The 5,000-nt window shown below is 55.6% G+C and overlaps 2 non-coding genes across 2 annotated transcripts; both read left to right on the top strand.

The window, feature by feature from the left end:
* Window positions 1–2,614: 2,614 nt before the first annotated feature.
* Window positions 2,615–4,425, top strand: LOC144423665 (small subunit ribosomal RNA). The gene has a single exon (XR_013476130.1). It is a non-coding gene; the product is annotated as a small subunit ribosomal RNA (ribosomal RNA).
* Window positions 4,426–4,723: 298 nt separating this feature from the next.
* LOC144423589 (5.8S ribosomal RNA) lies at window positions 4,724–4,873 on the top strand. The gene has a single exon (XR_013476056.1). It is a non-coding gene; the product is annotated as a 5.8S ribosomal RNA (ribosomal RNA).
* The last annotated feature ends 127 nt before the right edge of the window (window positions 4,874–5,000 follow it).

Below are 5,000 nucleotides of genomic sequence, written 5' to 3' on the forward strand. Positions count from 1 at the left end.
CAGTAATTTCGAATGAGCCAAGAAAGAGCGGTGCGGGGCCGGTCGGAGCGCACCCTTTTCTCGGTGGCTGGCGGGCGAGAGAGTGCTGCGTCGCCGGCATCGGCGTCGAAAGAAGCCGAGCCGAAAAAAGTTAAAGTACAAACGTGCAAGCATACTAACCTAACCCTAGGTAAGGCATGTCAGAGCGAAAGACAGTAAACTCGAATGAGCCAAGAAAGAGCGGTGCGGGGCCGGTCGGAGCGCACCCTTTTCTCGGTGGCTGGCGGGCGAGAGAGTGCTGCGTCGCCGGCATCGGCGTCGAAAGAAGCCGAGCCGAAAAAAGTTAAAGTACAAACGTGCAAGCATACTAACCTAACCCTAGGTAAGGCATGTCAGAGCGAAAGACAGTAATTTCGAATGAGCCAAGAAAGAGCGGTGCGGGGCCGGTCGGAGCGCACCCTTTTCTCGGTGGCTGGCGGGCGAGAGAGTGCTGCGTCGCCGGCATCGGCGTCGAAAGAAGCCGAGCCGAAAAAAGTTAAAGTACAAACGTGCAAGCATACTAACCTAACCCTAGGTAAGGCATGTCAGAGCGAAAGACAGTAATTTCGAATGAGCCAAGAAAGAGCGGTGCGGGGCCGGTCGGAGCGCACCCTTTTCTCGGTGGCTGGCGGGCGAGAGAGTGCTGCGTCGCCGGCATCGCCGTCGAAAGAAGCCGAGCCGAAAAAAGTTAAAGTACAAACGTGCAAGCATACTAACCTAACCCTAGGTAAGGCATGTCAGAGCGAAAGACAGTAAACTCGAATGAGCCAAGAAAGAGCGGTGCGGGGCCGGTCGGAGCGCACCCTTTTCTCGGTGGCTGGCGGGCGAGAGAGTGCTGCGTCGCCGGCATCGGCGTCGAAAGAAGCCGAGCCGAATAAAGTTAAAGTACAAACGTGCAAGCATACTAACCTAACCCTAGGTAAGGAATGTCAGAGCGAAAGACAGTAAACTCGAATGAGCCAAGAAAGAGCGGTGCGGGGCCGGTCGGAGCGCACCCTTTTCTCGGTGGCTGGCGGGCGAGAGAGTGCTGCGTCGCCGGCATCGGCGTCGAAAGAAGCCGAGCCAAAAAAAGTTAAAGTACAAACGTGCAAGCATACTAACCTAACCCTAGGTAAGGCATGTCAGAGCGAAAGACAGTAAACTCGAATGAGCCAAGAAAGAGCGGTGCGGGGCCGGTCGGAGCGCACCCTTTTCTCGGTGGCTGGCGGGCGAGAGAGTGCTGCGTCGCCGGCATCGGCGTCGAAAGAAGCCGAGCCGAAAAAAGTTAAAGTACAAACGTGCAAGCATACTAACCTAGCCCTAGGTAAGGCATGTCAGAGCGAAAGACAGTAATTTCGAATGAGCCAAGAAAGAGCGGTGCGGGGCCGGTCGGAGCGCACCCTTTTCTCGGTGGCTGGCGGGCGAGAGAGTGCTGCGTCGCCGGCATCGGCGTCGAAAGAAGCCGAGCCGAAAAAAGTTAAAGTACAAACGTGCAAGCATACTAACCTAACCCTAGGTAAGGCATGTCAGAGCGAAAGACAGTAAACTCGAATGAGCCAAGAAAGAGCGGTGCGGGGCCGGTCGGAGCGCACCCTTTTCTCGGTGGCTGGCGGGCGAGAGAGTGCTGCGTCGCCGGCATCGGCGTCGAAAGAAGCCGAGCCGAAAAAAGTTAAAGTACAAACGTGCAAGCATACTAACCTAACCCTAGGTAAGGCATGTCAGAGCGAAAGACAGTAATTTCGAATGAGCCAAGAAAGAGCGGTGCGGGGCCGGTCGGAGCGCACCCTTTTCTCGGTGGCTGGCGGGCGAGAGAGTGCTGCGTCGCCGGCATCGGCGTCGAAAGAAGCCGAGCCAAAAAAAGTTAAAGTACAAACGTGCAAGCATACTAACCTAACCCTAGGTAAGGCATGTCAGAGCGAAAGACAGTAAACTCGAATGAGCCATGAAAGAGCGGTGCGGGGCCGGTCGGAGCGCACCCTTTTCTCGGTGGCTGGCGGGCGAGAGAGTGCTGCGTCGCCGGCATCGGCGTCGAAAGAAGCCGAGCCGAAAAAAGTTAAAGTACAAACGTGCAAGCATACTAACCTAACCCTAGGTAAGGCATGTCAGAGCGAAAGACAGTAATTTCGAATGAGCCAAGAAAGAGCGGTGCGGGGCCGGTCGGAGCGCACCCTTTTCTCGGTGGCTGGCGGGCGAGAGAGTGCTGCGTCGCCGGCATCGGCGTCGAAAGAAGCCGAGCCGAAAAAAGTTAAAGTACAAACGCGATGCTAATGAGCGAGCCGTTGTCTCGACTAATATGTAGGGGGCGTTCGATCGAGCGTCTGGCTTGAGCGCTTGTCGGCCTAGCAGAACGGTCGCATTGTTATGCCCGGGTTTTAGGCACCGCTGCTGGCGGCCGGCAGAGCTCTTGTTTGTGCGAAACTGAATGGATCGAGCCCGAGAGAGGGCGAGCAAAGAAAAAACGCAAATCGCTCCGCCTGGCACTGCCGGCGAGAGCGTGGACGTCGCGGCCAGCGACTGTCGAAGCTGAGTACGGCCGCAGGCGATCGCCTCGGTCTTAAACGAATGCGACGAGCACGCGCCGGGCGGCCCAGCAAGGGCCGAGCGCAGCTGTCGCAGCTATCTGGTTGATCCTGCCAGTAGTGATATGCTTGTCTCAAAGATTAAGCCATGCAGGTGCAAGTACGAGTTCTCGTAAAGCGAAACTGCGAATGGCTCATTAAATCAGTCTTGGTTTATTTGGTCTCGTAAGCGAAGTGGATAACTGTGGTAATTCTAGAGCTAATACATGCATTAAGCGCCGACTTCGGGAGGCGCGCTTTTATCAGATCAAAACCGACCGGGTTCGTCCTGTGACGTTTGATGACTCTGGATAACCACGCGGATCGTACGGTCTCTGCACCGACGACGTATCATTCAAGTGTCTGCCCTATCAACTGTCGAAGGTACGCTACGTGCCTACCTTTGTGATAACGGGTAACGGGGAATCAGGGTTCGATTCCGGAGAGGGAGCCTGAGAAACGGCTACCACATCCAAGGAAGGCAGCAGGCGCGCAAATTACCCATTCCCGACACGGGGAGGTAGTGACGAAAAATAACAATACAGGACTCTAACGAGGCCCTGTAATTGGAATGAGTACATCCTAAAACTCTTAACGAGTATCCATTGGAGGGCAAGTCTGGTGCCAGCAGCCGCGGTAATTCCAGCTCCAACAGTGTATGCTAAAGTTGTTGCGGTTGAAAAGCTCGTAGTTGGATTTTGGGCGAGCGCCGCCGGTCCGTCGCAAGGCGTGTCACTGGTTGCGTTCGCCTCACCTTCGGTTCTCCGTCGGTGCTCTTGACTGAGTGTCGGCGGTGGCCGATAAGTTTACTTTGAAAAAATTAGAGTGTTCAAAGCAGGCTGTTCGCCTGCATAGTGTTGCATGGAATAATGGAATAGGACCTCGGTTCTATTTTGTTGGTTTTCGGAGCACGAGGTAATGATTAAGAGGGACAGACGGGGGCGTCCGTACTCTGCCGTTAGAGGTGAAATTCTTGGATCGGCGGAAGACGAACTACTGCGAAAGCATTCGCCAAGAATGTTTTCTTTAATCAAGAGCGAAAGTCAGAGGTTCGAAGACGATCAGATACCGTCCTAGTTCTGACTATAAACGATGCCAACTAGCGATCGGGAGGCGTTACCATGACGACCTTTCCGGCAGCTTCCGGGAAACCAAAGTCTTTGGGTTCCGGGGGAAGTATGGTTGCAAAGCTGAAACTTAAAGGAATTGACGGAAGGGCACCACCAGGAGTGGAGCCTGCGGCTTAATTTGACTCAACACGGGGAAACTCACCCGGCCCGGACACAGGTAGGATTGACAGATTGAGAGCTCTTTCTTGATTCTGTGGGTGGTGGTGCATGGCCGTTCTTAGTTGGTGGAGCGATTTGTCTGGTTAATTCCGATAACGAACGAGACTCTGGCATGCTAAATAGTTACGCGACCTTCTCGGTCGGCGTCTAACTTCTTAGAGGGACTAGTGGCGTTTAGCCACACGAGATTGAGCAATAAACAGGTCTGTGATGCCCTTAGATGTCCGGGGCCGCACGCGCGCTACACTGAGTGAAGCAGCGAGTGTCTAACCTAGGCCGAAAGGTCCGGGTAACCCGTTGAACCTCATTCGTGATTGGGATAGGGACTTGCAATTGTTTCCCTTGAACGAGGAATTCCCAGTAAGCGCAAGTCATAAACTTGCGTTGATTACGTCCCTGCCCTTTGTACACACCGCCCGTCGCTACTACCGATTGAATGGTTTAGTGAGATCCTTGGATCGGCCCCGTCGCGGCTGGCAACGGCCGCGTCGGCGTGTCGAGAAGACGATCAAACTTGATCATTTAGAGGAAGTAAAAGTCGTAACAAGGTTTCCGTAGGTGAGCCTGCGGAAGGATCATTACCGAAAGTGGTGGTAGGCCCCGGCCGACCGCGCACTTAATTGTCTTTGGGTGCCGCCGAGAGGGCGGCCGTCAATCGGGGTTCCGCCCCGTGCGACACGCGTAACACGTTGGCATAGCAAGGCAGCCGAGTGCGATGGTGGCTTCTGGGCACCGCGCTCGATGTGCCGCCGGCCCAGCCCGGCGGTCGCTCGGCGCCGTTTGTTGGTGTTTTTGTGCAGTTGTTGTCGGTGGTGGTTTTGTGGTCGATCCCACAGTGTGACGTCCGCGCGCTTCGGCGCCGGGCGAAACGTCGAGGACGACTCTTAACGGTGGATCACTCGGCTCGCGAGTCGATGAAGGACGCAGCCAAGTGCGAGAAGTAATGTGAATTGCAGAACACATTGAACGTCGACCTTCTGAACGCGAATTGCGGTCTCGGGTCAATCCCGCCGGCCCCTCGACGTGTTCAACTACGTTCGAGGGGCGGGTCCAGGTCGGTCGGTCCGGTCACGAGATCAAGACCGACCGTGGGCCAAGGCGGCGACGGTACGCGCTCGGTCGGCGCCGGCGGCGACGACTTGCGATGCCAGCGGGC

This window comes from Styela clava, chromosome 5 (genome assembly GCF_964204865.1).
Source record: "Styela clava chromosome 5, kaStyClav1.hap1.2, whole genome shotgun sequence".
Taxonomy (NCBI): Eukaryota; Metazoa; Chordata; class Ascidiacea; order Stolidobranchia; family Styelidae; genus Styela; species Styela clava.